This window comes from Chiloscyllium punctatum, chromosome 9 (genome assembly GCF_047496795.1).
Source record: "Chiloscyllium punctatum isolate Juve2018m chromosome 9, sChiPun1.3, whole genome shotgun sequence".
NCBI classification, from domain to species: domain Eukaryota; kingdom Metazoa; phylum Chordata; class Chondrichthyes; order Orectolobiformes; family Hemiscylliidae; genus Chiloscyllium; species Chiloscyllium punctatum.
The window spans coordinates 75,650,212-75,664,039 of record NC_092747.1 but is presented as its reverse complement, the minus strand read 5'-3'; the positions used below and the strand labels follow the sequence as shown (position 1 = coordinate 75,664,039).

Sequence of the window (13,828 nt, the reverse complement as noted above, 5' to 3'; positions counted from 1 at the left end):
TGGTTCCATTTTAGGAGCAATAGTGTCAATCTCGCCAATTCATAATTTGTATTTGGCTGGAGAAGCTGATACCATTACCTTCAAAATGTAAATTCTGCTGTTTGTCACAAAACATCATGACTTTAAAAATATTGCCAGAACATGGTGCAGCAAAATTTCAGAAATGAAAAGTTTGCATCTCCTCAAGTTTAAGACCAACAATGACTATTTAAGAAATTATTTTGGTGGGGGGTGCAGGGAAGGGTGAAGTTGGAATTTTTCAAAGGCAAGTTCAGATGCCTTAGAATTTTTACTTTCTTGTTCTGCAAAACTTGTTAAAACAAACATTCATCAGATGGGTTATCTAATTTAGTACCTAATATCTTTTCATAGCCTAAATGAGGTTTGATGACATTAAAGCTTGTTTGGACCACTGGAACTAATGATGAAATTAGGTATGAAGGTGAGTAAAGACGAGTACGAATACCGACAGTTTCCCTATTTTGGGTGGTGTTTGAAAATATACAGGAGTTCCTTTTGTGAGGTGTCAAATTGTTGATTGGTCAACAATTTAGATCCTTTTACCCTCCCTTTCAATCAACAACCCCAACCTCTATGTACACCACCACTCGATATCTGATCTTAATTGATTTCAGGATTGCCTGAACTTGGAAAAACATAAGCAAGGTTTTGCCTCTCCTGAGACATGATGCAACAGGTGATAGGCAAGGCAAATAATTGGGTAGGGTATTATTGAGCTGCCCAATCGTTCCTGTCACCTCAGCTATCAAGTTCTGGGTGGGAAGGTCATCTTGATATGCCACCAATTAAGGTCCCTATTTTGTCAATTAACAACAACTTAAGGAACTTAAATCTCCACTGGCTTAATTACCTGCCTCCCTGGCAGGCGATATAAGTAATTGATTTCCCAACAGAAATTCCAAGACATCATCCTGCTGTTAGGTTTGGGAGGGTTTGCCTTGCCTCAGTCAACACCTCGGCAACTGCTTGCAGACTGCCAAAAGAAAATCCTTGTAATCTGACTGGTGCAGCTCTTCATTGTCTGGCATAGGCTCCAGTGATGCTCTCCACACTGGAAAATCTCAGCAGGTCTGGCAGCATTGATAAGGAGAGAAAAGAGCTGACATTTTGAGTCTAACCGACCCTTTGACAAAGGGTCAGTTAGACTTGAAACGTCAGCTCTTTTCTCTCCTTATCGATGCTGCCAGACCTGCTGAGATTTTCTAGCATTTTCTCTTTTGGTTTCAGATTCCAGCATCCACAGTAATTTGCTTTTATGCTTTCCACACTGTTGGCCAGCTACTTCTAGCAAAGCAACACTTCAGTAGTGAAGCTTCCTTATTAGCAAATTTGGGTGTCCATTTGCACACTTGGGTATAGAGAGCACTAATATTAGTCACAATCTCCATGTGGTGTATAATTTTAAAAGGTGACACCAGCAATGTTATTCAAATTGCTGTCCCCATGTACTGTATTGTGAAGAGAATTCCATCAAATGTTCACTGGGCTGTAAACATTCAAAACAACAACTAATGTGGATTGATGAAGGCAGAGTGGTAGACGTGATCCATCTGGACTTCAGTAAGGAGTTTGACAAGGTTCCCCTTGGAGACTGGTCAGCAAGGTTAGACCTCCTGGAATAGAGGGAGAACTAGCCATTTGGATACAAAACTGGCTTAAAGGTAGAAGACAGGGTGGTGATGGAGGGTTGTTTTTCAGATTGGTGGCTTGTGACCAGTGGAGTGCCACGTGGATTGGTGCTGGGTCCACTACTTTTCGTCATTTATATAAATGATTTGGATGTGAGCTTAAGAGGTGTGGATAGTAAGTTTGCAGATGACACCAAAATTGGAGGTGTAGTGGACAGCGAAGAAGATTAAAATAGGATCTTGATCTGAGCCGAGGAGTGACAGATAGTGTTTCATTTACATAAATGTGAGGTGCTGCATTTTGGGAAAGCAAATCTTAGCATAACTTGTGCACTTAATGGTAAGGTCCTAGGGAGTATTGCTGAACAAAGAGACCTTGGAGTGCAGGTTTGTAGCTCCTTGAAAATTGAATTGCAGGTAGACAGGATAGTGAAGAAGGTATTTGGTATGCTTCCCTTTATTAGTCAGAGTATGGAGTACAGGAGTTGGGAAGTCATGCTGCAGTTGTACAGGACATTGGTTAGGCCACTGTTGGAATATTGCGTGCAATTCTGGTCTCCTTCCTATCAGAAAGATGTTGTGAAACTTGAAAGGGTTCAGAAAAGATTGACAAGGATGTTGCCAGGGTTGGAGGATTTGAGGTATAGGGAGAGGTTGAATAGAGTAAGGCTGTTTTCCCTGGATGTTGGAAGCTGAGGGGTGACCTTATTGAGGTTTATAAAATTATGACTGGCATAAGTAGAATAAATAGACAAGGTCCTTTCCCTGATGGGCAGGAGTCCAGAACTAGAGGGCATAGGTTTTGGGTGAGAGACCTCGGGGCAACTTTTTCACGCAGAGGATGGTGCGTGTGTGGAATGGGCTGCCAAAGGAAGTAGTGAAGGCTAGTACAATTTAAAAGGTATCTGGATGGGTTTATAAATAGGAAGGGCTTGGAGGGAAATGGGCTGTGTGCTGGCAGATGGGACTAGATGGGGTTGGGACATCTGGTCAATTGTGGACAAGTTGGACCAAAGGGTCTGTTTCCCTGTTGTACATCTCTAACTCTATGAATGTGACTAATACACCTTTTGTGTACCTGTTATGATGCAAAATGCAACTTAAAAGGAATAGATATAATTTAGAATGTCTGTTTTAATGATTAATAGTTAATAATAAATTAAAAACTCAAGGATTTAACAAACAAGATGGTGACAAAGTAACAGAGCTGTTCAAACTTCTGGATCTGGGGCATGTCTGCTCCCATCTGCTTTTTTTCTTTTTTTTCTGTTTTATTTTCCTTTTTAAAGCCTTCTGCGATGAGGTCATCAGCACAGGAATGAGAGTGGGCTGTTCACTGAATTGGCAGCTGTCTTCCAGCATTTGTAGGTTGTGTCAGGATGTTCATGACTCCTCCTATCAATTGGTAGTGGAAACAAAGTTCCTCCTGAAAATCAGCAGCATTGGGATGGACAGATGGACAGAATATTTACGATCTGGATGTTTTTCTTTCCTTTGGCTTTGTTGTTTTTTAATTCTCGTTTTTGTAACCAAGTTGGTGCCGAAGAATGGCGACTTTGTGCACTTTTCACTGTACTCCTATATTCATACTTGAGCATACATGACAATAAAATCTAATTCTAACTGGAGTGATTTGGCATTCATAGTGGATGTTTTGATATGCTGACTTCTCATAAGATTATTAAAAATACTAGTTACTTTTGTGCCAAAATTATCAAATATGTCGAAATTGCGTAACACGCTACAAGTATTGCTAAAATGAACACATTGCCAGTTTTCAACTGTAAATATTGGTTTTTCAAGAAACAAGAGTCTTCTGTAATTTGGATAACTGTTTGTAAAGGCACAGCATTTACAAAAATGGGTTTATCCTATTAAAATTCAAGTTGATAGTTTAAGCATCTGTATCAAATGTTCTTAACTAAACCTTAATTTACATTACACATATCAGAAAAGAACCATGTGGTTTCCAAAAACAGTGTTAAAAATCAACGCAGTTTGCTGAACTAATTTTAATTAAAAATCACAACACCAGATTATAGTCCAACAGGTTTATTTGGAAGCACTAGCTTTCAGAGCACCACTCATTCAGGTAGTTCTCCACAACGACCTAAAGAAGGAGCAGCTCTCCAAAAACTAGTATTTCCAAATAAACCTATTGGACTGTAATCTGGTGTTGTGATTTTTAACTTTATCCACAACAGTCCAACACCGGCACCTCCCAGTCATGATTTTAATTAGTCATGGCTTTGATCTGTTCCAACAAATTTCCTTGCTGTATTAACACTTGGGATTTGTGGTTGCTTAAATACATCCATCAACTTTATTTAAGAACTCATTTCAGTCATAAATGCAGCACTAGTATTGCATTAAACTCTCTGGGATTAATAGAGTATTTGTAATGCCTGTTCCAGTTCACCACCTCGATAGGTGCAATGGCTGACAATTAATTAAACATTATCTATAGGGCTGCAAGTTCCCAACCTGTCTGGACCGCACAGTTAGGATTCACCTTTATAGCAATTTTGTGATGCATTATCTCCACACATACTGTAAAATGGCACTTGGCAAATATCTAGGAATGTAAACTTATACCAGTCCTTTGCAACAGTGATTATGCTATGTGGATGTACTGAGGTTCTGAAAGTATCTTTTAAAAATGCATTTATTTTTCTATTTCTTCAGCTATGTAGAATGCTGCACAGGCGATGACCTACATTAAGAATCCAGCCCAAAAACAACAAGTTCTCCATTTAGAGATGGTGTAGATGTTTGAGTCTTAATCACCATCTAAGATAACATTTTGAACTTATCAAATGACCCAGTTTTCTTGTGTACTGGTCAAACAACTGGATTTAAATTAAACAATATGCATAAAACTTGAAATCTTCTCTCATGCCTTTAATTTTCTGCATGACTAAATATAATGAATGCGTATTTGAATTTTACTTCCAGAAATTTTTGGAAGTAGTGACTGAAGTAAAAAGATAATTTAAAAGAAACAAGCATTTTATGGTGTGTGCTGTTTTCATCTTGTGTTTTTATGTGATCTAACAGTATTATAAATATCATTGGATGCTCTCTTGATAACATATATTCAATAAGTATTAGAAAAGCCATCACTTTATGTCTTTGTTTTGTGCTGTCTTACTATATAATTAAATGAAAAAAAAACAAAAATGCTGTATTGCATGATACAAGTAGATCATTCTGTTTCAATCCATCCTCCTTGTTCTGTGTTGTGTTGTAAGTAGGCTGTGCTTATCAGCAATGCTGCCAATAGGTGGAGCAACAAATGTACATGTTCAGAAATGCAGACTTGCTACAATTCTCCACTGAAGCTCCGTGAAATTGGAAGAACAGCACCACATTTTCTGCTTAGAACATAGAAGAATACAGCCCAGTACAGGCCCTTCGGCCCTCGATGTTGCGCCGATCAAAGCCCACCTAACCTACACTAACCCACTATCCTCCATATACCTATCCAATGCCCGCTTAAATACCCATAAAGAGGGAGAGTCCACTACTACTGGCAGGGCATTCCATGAACTTACGACTCGCTGAGTGAAGAACCTACCCCTAACATCAGTCCTATATCTACCCCCCTTAATTTAAAGCTATGCCCCCTTGTAATAGCTGATGCTTGGGAACTCTACATTCTTCTGGACTCAATATTAAGTTCAACAATTTCAGGGCTTGTGGCATCATCTCCCATGGCCTTACCTCAAACCCACCCACTCCCCTCCCATTCCAGGCCTTATCACATGGTCTGCTACTATTCACTACCCATCGTTATCCTAATAGCTATTCACTCTCCCATTCCTTTGTCCAATTTTTTTTTTGAAATTTATCTCTATCACCATTCCTTATCTCCGCCCCCACCCTACCTTCTTCATAAAAAAACAACTTTTTTCTAGCTACCATCAGTTCTGCAGAAGAATCACTGACCCCAAAATGTTAACTCTGATTTCTATCCACAGATGCTACCATACCTGCTGAGCCTTTCAAGCAATTTTTGTTTTTGTTGGAGAAATGCAGCATCACTGTGAGCTCACTTTAACAGCAGAAATATTGCTGATTTATATTGCTGTGGATAATGCAGGAGTGAATAGGGAAGGAAAACGTGGACATTTAGTGAAAATAATCCCTCTCAGCTGCTAATATAAAAAGTGGTCAGCATGGTGTCAGCTGCAATAAGGGTGTTGTGGATTTCATCGCATTCTTGTCAAAATTCTCATTTTTCTGAGTTTTGTTTTTCTCATTTTCTACTGAAAATTTTAACGTTGCAATATTGCAAAGTTTCTTACCTGTGATATTTACATTTGTGTTTTATCCTTGCAAAATAAACGACATTATGTGTGGAGATTGAACAGATGGCATATTTCATTGCACTTCAGTGAGCAAGGCTGATAGTTTACCATGTTTACTTTCATGCCAGAGTGACCATAGAATGAGAGTGTGTTCTGAACAATATTTTCCACCTGAAGGATATTCTGCACCTGTTGCTGAGACTAAAAATGTTTAATGGTGAAGAAGAAAATATTTTCATTTTTATAAAATTATAGAAGAAAACTTTACATTGCTCTTTTTAAGCATAAATGGATGTTTTGGAAACCGTTTTGACTCTAAAGTTAACATTCTTAAGCAGGTGAAAAGAATCAGTTGAATGAAATAGGTAATGATAAAAGCAAAGTATTCTGGCTGTCAAAAATACTCCAGCAGCATGTATTGAAGAGAGTGATAGAGGAAGTGAATTGTCTACTTTGTTTTTAAATGTTAGGCTAGCCAGATTTAGATAAGTGATCCTTTCATGGCTCTGTATTTTCAGGAACCCATCACTTCAAACTATTCCCAATTCTCCTTATTGTAGCAGAATTTGCTTATCAAGAATTTATATGCCCCAAATCTTCGTCACCAGATAATCAGAGAATAGACGTAAAACTGAATATATACAACTGTGTATAGTCTGTGATAGTTCTGATCCAGGACCTACATCAGAATTGCCTGAGAAGTTTAAAGTTGTGATAGGAAATTCTCCTGCTTTTTTAAGACATAGCAAGCTCTCTAATTCTCCTAATCTTGAGTTGAAGATCTGCACCACTTAGCTAGATAGTGACCCAGAAAATGGACCTGTTCTAACATCTGAAACTTGTATCTCTTTTCACTCCAAAAGAGAGATTGAACCTTGCCACTTATTTCACTCACCCTGTCATCCATTCACTAGCCCTCATTCAAAGACAAGATCTTTAAACTTGTCTGAATACAGCAGCTAGTGATGCTAAAATAGGACTATGTCTTTTCTCATTGTGCATTCTTTTAACAACTGGGATTCAAAGATTCTTGAAGGTATTTGCAGTTGAGTTGAGTCAAGAGGAGTTTTGCATGCAACAGCATTTGAGTGACATTGCTGCTATGACTCAAATTATTCATGCCAATGTTTTTGTCCAGAATTAAATGCAACACCTACAAAAAATTAGTAATCTAAGGCACAGATGTCAGCTATTTTGACCTTTGGATACGAGGAGCAACTTTTGTTTTTTACGGAGTGGTTCATGTGTGAAATGAACTGCCAGAGAAAGTGGTGGTTGCAAGTAATAATTACAACATTTAAAACATTTGGATAAGTTCATGAATCGGAAAGGTTTGGAAGAAAAAGGCCAAGCAAAGGCAGATGGGACTTGTTTAATTTGGGAACATGGTCGACCTGGACTGAAGGGTCTGCTTCCATGCTGCATGACTCTATGAATCTTCCAAATCTCCAAGAAGCAATCAATCAATCCCTCATTCGCTGTAAACCATGCAAATTGAATTCCTTCAAGCACGCGTTGAATTTTCACATGCAATCATTGATTTTATTTGCAGTCCACAGAGAAGGTGGAAGTAAATTTCTAGGGCTTTCGCTATGGTGATTGCTTTCATTTCTGGAAGCAACGACTCTCAAATATTAGTATGCTAACACTTTGAGGGGTTTTTAAGTAAAAGTGGAGACTAAAAGGTGAGTTTATTTTTTGAACTAGTTTATGCAGAACTCTACCTTTCTTAAAGACGTGAATATTCATTTATGGAATTCCTAAACAACTCTAGTTATTTTACATGACAAATTGTCTTTTACAAATGATGTAAATCAGTACAAAAAGACAATTGAAAATATGTACAGAGTGTTAGTTAGTAGCAGAGAGCATGAAATAAGTTAGCATCTTCATAGATCTTTCTTTTGTTTAATTTGTTCAAATATTCCCTGAAATTACTTGTCACTGGTATTGGATAAGTAAGAATAACAGCTACTTGCTTAAATTCATTAAGTTAGAGGTTGAGACTTTGATGCATGTATGGCATAATTATGGGGTAAAGTTTGAATTGGCATCTTCAAACTGTTGAAATTGAGTTGATTATTATTGACCAACTGGCAATGCATTGAAGCCTATCGTGTGAAGTAAGATGTCATACACTTTGGTAGAAAGAACACCGAAAGACACTACAAAATAGAGTCTACAATTCTCAAGGGGGTGGAGGAGCTGAGGGACCTACATAATTGTGCCTACATCATTGAAGATAGCAAGACAGGTGGAAAGAGTAATAAATAAAGCATAGTGTTTTCAGCTTTATTAATACAGTACTAGAACACTGAGGTCTTGTAGAACATATACAAGGCACTGTGTTATAAGAAATACGAAAATACATTGAAGAGAGTACAGAAACAATTTATTAGAATGATTCCAGGAATGAAAAATTTAAGTTGTGAGGATAGGTTGAATAAGTTTGTACTGTTCTCCCTTGAGAAAAGAAGGCCAAGAGGAGATACAGAGGTTTTCAAAATCACAAGCACACTGGACAGAGTAGATAGGATGAAGGTTTCTGCTTTTAGAAGAAGCAAGAACAAGAGAACATAGATTTAAAGTGATGTGAAAACTCCATATTTGTAGCCATGTACCACATCCTACAGTCCCTGCAGTCAACCCTGCCCCAGCCACACTCTCCCAGACCTGCAAAGGAACTCTGCTGTTCTTCACCCTGAGAAGAATCCGCACATTCAACAAACACTTTTCTACAGCTTACATCGAGGAACATAAGTACACTAAACTTTAATGTATTTACCTCCAAACCCATGATTCCTCAATCATTCTAAAACTTTCTCCTGGTCTCTGGAACCGTATGGACGCCATTAGCCATGCGGCTGCTGCAGCCACCACCACCACGGCAAACAATGATGTTGCTTCCACCCCCCGCCCCCGCCATCACCCCACAAACATCAGCCACAGCCAACTATACCACCTCTGCAATCGCCGCCAGGACCACCACTTCTGCGATTGCTGCCAGAACCACCACTGCCAAAACCACCGTGAACATTACCCATCACGTCACTTCTGTCCTGCTAGTTGCTGCCACCTCAGCCACTTCTGCCCCCACCAATATCACTCACCAAAACACCACTGACAAACACGCAGCCACTCCCGAAGACATTGCCAATGTCACATGGAACGCCACTTCTGCCCACACGAATGCCACCGAATGCACCATATCCGCTCCCACTGACCCCAAGTCATGCATCACTTCCTTTGGTGACATCACCCACAATATCACGATCACATGCAGTCCAGAGATGGACTCCACCCCCACTCCCAACTCCAGCCCCTTACTATGACCTAGCCCCCACCCCACTTTGTGTTTACTATCTTCCCAACCTCCTGCTCACTGAGGATGAATGATCAGTCCTCCATAAAGGCCTCACCTTCATTCCACTGTGCTCCCAGATCAATGAATTCAACACAAGTTGTGACATCAAATTTTTCTTCCACTACCTCCGCCTCTGTGCTTACATTTTTCCATCAGGACTTCCACCCACCCTCCAAAGACCCCTTCTCCCGGCTCCAACATACTCCATCTACTTGAACTCGCCGTGCTGGTCTGTTACCCACCCTTGTTCTCTTCATCTCCAAATGCTGTCTTGGCATTGCCTGCCTCAACCTCTCACCCTCACATGACATAGCCCTCTACTCCCTCTGCTCCAACTCCAATCTCACCATCAAATCAGTGGATAAGAGGGGTGCAGTGGTAGTCTGGCGCACTGACCTGCACACCACTGAATCCAGGCACCAACTCACGGATATGTCCTCTTACTCCCTCCTCGAGCACACCCTCATCTCCCAGACCATCCACAACCTCATCACTGTAAGGTTCTCTTCTTGAGATTCTTACACACTTGATGCAACTGCAACACACCGACTTCTGTGAACAGCTGCAATTTATTTCAGCAAGTACAAGCTTTTGGAGGATCACTTAACACTCTTCATAATGCTTGTGAAGCGTGTCAAGCACACTCTTCACAATGCTTGTGAAGCGTGTCAAGCGAGGCTCTCTGAACAAGGGATCCGTCCTCCCTTTATACAGGATTTTACATCACAGTCAGTCATGCACGCAAGACACAACCTGCCATTCCCCCATAGTCACATGCCACCCAAAAGCAATGTATGATTAGGATATTCCTTAAAACAGTGTGTGATTAGGTTATTCCTTAAATCAGTGTATGATTAGGTTATTCCTTAAACTACAGCCTTTACAGAGTACGTTTAGATTGTCACATCTTGCCTGCAAGATATAAAGACACCCACCCACCCCCGGATAGTCAATATCTTATATGTCAGCAGAATAAATTAACCCTTTAACATATCATTCCCTCCTTTTATCATTCCATGATAACCAACTAATGGGGTTGAAAAAGGTGCTACCAACATTTGATAAGGTTCCCCACAGTAGGCTATTATATAAAATGCGGAGGAATGGGATTGTGGGAGACATAGCAATTTGGATCAGTAACTGGCTTGCTGAAAGAAAACAGAGGGTTGTAGTTGATGGAACATGTTTATCTTGGTGTCCAGTTACTAGCGGCATACCACAAGGGTCGGTGTTGGGTCCACTGCCGTTCATCATTTTTATAAATGACCTGGATGAGGGCTTAGAAGGATGGGTTAGTAAATTTGCAGACGGCACTAAGGTTGGTGGAATTGTGGATAGTGACAAAACATGTAGCAGGTTGCAGAGAGACATAGATGGGATGCAGACCTGGGCTGAGAGGTGGCAAATGGAGTTTAATGTGGACAATGTGAGGTGATACACTTTGGACAGAGTAATCGGAATGGAAAGTATTGGGCTAATGGTAAGATTCTTGGGAGTGCAGATGAGCAGACAGGTCTCGGTGTCCATGTACACAGATCCCTTAAAGTTGCCACCCAGATTGACAGGGTTGTTAAGAAGGCATACAGTGTTTTGGCCTTTATTAATAGAGGGATTGAGTTCCGGAACCAGGAGGTTATGCTGCAGCTGTACAAAGCTGTGGTACAGCAACACTTGGAGTATTGTGTACAGTTCTGGTCACCGCATCATAAGAAGGATGTGGAAGCTTTGAAAAGGGTGCAGAGGAGATTTACTAGGATGTTGCCTGGTATGGAAGGAATGTCTTATGAGGAAAGGCTGAGGGCCTTGAGGCTGTTCTCATTAGAGAGAAGAAGGTTGAGAGGTGACTTAATAGAGACATACAAGATAATCAGAGGGTGAGATAGAGTGGACAGGCCTTTTACCAAGTATGGGGATGGCAAGCACGAGGGGACACAACTTTAAAGTGAGGGGAGATAGGTATAAGACAGATGTCAGAGGTAGTTTCTTTACTCAGAGAGTAGTAAGGGTATGGAATGCTTTGCCTGCAATGGTAGTAGATTCGCCAAGTTTAAGTGCATATAAGTTGTCATTGGACAGGCATATGGACGTACATGGAATAGTATAGGTGGGATGGGCTTCAGATTAGTATGACAGGGCGGCTCAACGTCTAGGGCTGAAGGGCCTGTACTGCGCTGTAATGTTCTATGTTATAATCTGACAGCCAGTATTTAAGCAAGCTATTCACACACAACATACAATGATTATAATAACAAGAATGACTAGTCCATGCAGAATAGAATCCAGAGGCGTTATCAATTCTAGAAGGAGTGAAAATAGACAAGTGCTTGGGCCGGATGAGATTTATCCGAGAATTCTCTGGGAAGCTAGGGAGGAGATGGTGGATCCTTTGGCTTTGATCTTTGAGTCATCACTGTCTACAGGTTTAGTACCAGAGGACTGGAGGATTGCAAATGTTGTGCCCTTGTTCAAGAAGGGCAATAGAAATGACCCAGTAAACCTTGTGTCTATTGTAGGAAAAGTTTTGGAAACGATTATAAGATTTATAATCATCTAGCAAGCAACAACTTAATTTCAGATAGTCAACATGGTTTCGTCAAGGGCAGGTCATGTCTCACAAGCCTCATTGAGTTTTTTGAGAAGCATGTGGATGAGGGTGGGACAATTGACATGATGTACATGGACTTCAGTAAAGCCTTTGATAAGGTTCCACATGGTAAACCGTTGGAGAAAATGCAGACGCATGGGATTGAGGGTGATTTAACAGTTTGGATTAGAAACTGGCTTTCTGGAAGGAGGCAGCGAATGGTGGTCAATGCAAAATATTCAGCCCAGAGTCTGGTTACTAGTGGTGTGCCACAAGAATCTGTTTTGGGACTATTGCTGTTTGTCATGTTTATAAATAACTTAGTCACAGGCATAGGTGGATGGATTAGTAAATTTGCATATGACACTAAAGTCGGTGGAGTTGTGGACAGTGTGGAAGAGTGTTGCAGGTTGCAGGGGGACTTGGATAAACTGCAGAATTAGGCTGAGAGGTGGCAAATGGAGTTCAATGTAGCCAAATGTGAGGTGATTCACTTTGGGAAGAATAATAGGAAGGCAGAATACTGGGTCAATGGAAAGATTCTTGGTAGTGTGGATGTGCAGAGGGATCTTGGAGTCCATGTACATGGATCCCTGAAAGTTGCCACGCAGGTTTGTAGTTGAAAAAATGTGGTGCTGGAAAATGCAGCAGGCCAGGCAGCATCCGAGGAGCAGGAGAATCGTCGTTTCGGGCATAAGCCTTTCCTGATTCCTGAAGAAGGGCTTATGCCCAAAACGTCGATTCTCCTGCTCCTCGGATGCTGCCTGGCCTGCTGTGTTTTCCAGCACCACATTTTTTCAACTCTGGTCTCCAGCATCTGCAGTCCTCACTTTCTCCACGCAGGTTGATAGTGCTGTTAAGAAGACATATGGTGTATTGGATTTTATTGGTAGAGGAATTGAGTTCCGGAGCCATAGTGTCATGCTGCAACAATACAAAAACACAATCCAGTCTGTCCTTGTGCATCACTCCAGGGAGAAATCTGAATTCGTGGGCAAGGACAGTTAAATACTTAACAAAACTGACAAGACTTCCATTATTGCAGAGATGCTTCAGATGGAGGATACCAGGGCATCTGAGCATGAGGTGCTGCAGCTGCAGCAGCAGGGTAGGTGAACAGGAGTCAGTTCAGTTGTGTACAGTGGACGGGCAGGCCAGGCCTCTAGAGATGCAGGGAACAGTGCTGTTCCTGCAAAGTCATTGGGGTACAGTGCAATGAAATGTGATCCCAAGACAGAGTGTATATATGTGGGGTTAGGTGTAGCCATCAGTTTGCTTTTTGCCATCTTCGTATTCACCTTTGCAAATTCTAACTGGAGAGTCTGAGGATTTTCAGGATCAAATTCAATTCCATTTAATGCATTCTTTGCTGCTTCTGCCTCTGCTGTCAAATGTAACAAAGCCAACTGGCTGTTTTGATGATAGCCTGATCAGTGAACTTTCAATCCCTTACATGGTCAAAAGAGAAGGTAAAGCTCATGTGGTTTAATGTCCAGAAGAAGACCACTGACAAAAAGCATACGGACCTCCTCCTCACTGTTGTCAGCTTAATCAGCTCCCCAGTCATGAGCACGAACAGTGATGGAATCTGTTGTAACCCCCTACTCTGGGCAGGCGGTGCTGGTGCTGGGAGACCAGAATGGACGCGATACGTTCCGGGGTTAATTGTCTATCAGAAGTGCTGAGCAAGGTTCCCAGAAATGTGACCTGGCACTGCTTACACAATGGGTAACATTTCCAGGGGGCTGGGTAAGTGGAGTGGGACTTGGATCAGGTTGTGGAGGGATGGGCGGTAGTCCAAAGGCATGCTTTACCTCTGAATGGAGAAACTTGAGAGACAATTTTAGCTGCTGAAAGTATCTTTGCATTTCCTCTCTTACCCACCTTGGCAAGGAGGGAATCAGTATGAAGACAGTCAATA

General features: G+C 41.1%; 1 pseudogene; it reads right to left on the bottom strand.

The window, feature by feature from the left end:
* Positions 1–12,919: 12,919 nt before the first annotated feature.
* Positions 12,920–13,454, bottom strand: LOC140481013 (RNA-binding protein with multiple splicing 2 pseudogene; annotated as a pseudogene).
* Positions 13,455–13,828: the final 374 nt, after the last annotated feature.